The following is a 1,415-nucleotide window of genomic DNA, read 5'->3' as shown; positions in this document are numbered from 1 at the left end:
GCTTAACCAATACCACAATTAATTAATCCCAGCTCTGCCACTTGTCTACTGGGGGACCTTTGAGCAGGTCACGGAACATCTCTGGGCCTCAGTGACCTCACCTGTCAAATGGGGATGGAGAATGTGGGTCCCGTGTGGGACAGGGGCTGTGTTCAATCTGACTGCCTTGTATCTATCCCAGCACTTGGCCCATGGTAACTGCTTTCTATATCCCACAATTATCATTACTACTACTATTAAAATACAACAGTGTTAGTAGATATTTTCTGCCCACAAAGAGTTTACAGACTAGAGGGAGAGACAGACATGAATATAAATAAACGGCAGCTACCCTGACGCTCGTCTTGCCTTATGCCGTCCAGTCTTCTCCGACCCACCGCGACGCCACGGACACATCTCTCCCAGAACGCCCCACCTCCATCGGCAGTCATTCTGGTAGCGTATCTGTAGAGTCTTCTTGGTAAAAATACGGAAGCGGTTTGCCGTCGCCTCCTTCTGAGTGGGAAACTTGAGTCTCCGCCCTCAACTCTTTCCGGTGATGCTGCTGCCAAGCGCAGGTGTGTTTTGACTTGTAGCCGATGGCCTTCCGTTCGCTAGCCACTGGCCAAGCTAGGAATGGAATGGACAGGCCTCTGCTTGACTCTCCCTCCAGGGATCAAGACTGGTAGAGTACTGGAAACTCTCCAGGTGTGACCCTGAGAAGGGATCCTAGCACTTAGCAAGCGCATAATATCACCATTATTGTGATTATTCTTAGAAAAATGGAGAGAGGAAGGCAGAAACCCAAAGAGTTTGAGGGACACCCTTAAGGTCACTCAGTCACACATTCATTCTCAGGCTCCTTCGCGGGCTCCTCCTCCGTCTCCCACCCTGTCACTGTGGGGGTCCCTCAAGGTTCAGTTCTGGGTCCCCTTCTAGTCTCCATCTACACACGCTCCCCTGGAGAACTCATTCACTCCCATGATTTCAACTAGCACCTCTATGCTGATGATACCCAAACCTCTATCTTCAGTCCTAATCTCTCCCCCTCTCTCCAATCTCCCATCTCCTCCCACTTTCAGGACATCTCTACTTGGATGTCCTCCTGTCACATTAACCTGGCATGTCCAAACCAGAGCTCCCTATCTTCCCACCCAAATCCCGGCCTTCCTATCACCGGAGACGGCACCACCACCCTTCCTCACTCACAAGCCCGTCACCTTGACGTCATCCTCGACTCCTCTCCGTCGTTCCACCCGCATACCCGATCCCTCGCTAAATCCTGTCAGTCTGTCCTTCGCAACATCGCTAAAACCCACCCTTTCCCCTATCCATTCAAGTTAATACCTTCGCTCATCCTATCCTACCTGGATTCCTGCATCAGCCTCCTTGCTGACCTCCCAGCCTCTGGTCTCCCCCCACCTCCAGTTCATACA

At 51.6% G+C, this 1,415-nt stretch overlaps 1 non-coding gene across 1 annotated transcript; it reads right to left on the bottom strand.

Annotated features, from left to right (window-relative positions):
* Positions 1-567: 567 nt before the first annotated feature.
* LOC119924467 lies at positions 568-705 on the bottom strand. The gene has a single exon (XR_005449179.1). It is a non-coding gene; the product is annotated as a small nucleolar RNA SNORA7 (small nucleolar RNA).
* Positions 706-1,415: the final 710 nt, after the last annotated feature.

This window comes from Tachyglossus aculeatus, chromosome 2, assembly GCF_015852505.1.
Source record: "Tachyglossus aculeatus isolate mTacAcu1 chromosome 2, mTacAcu1.pri, whole genome shotgun sequence".
Classification (NCBI taxonomy): domain Eukaryota; kingdom Metazoa; phylum Chordata; class Mammalia; order Monotremata; family Tachyglossidae; genus Tachyglossus; species Tachyglossus aculeatus.
This window is presented reverse-complemented; position numbering and strand designations above follow the sequence as displayed.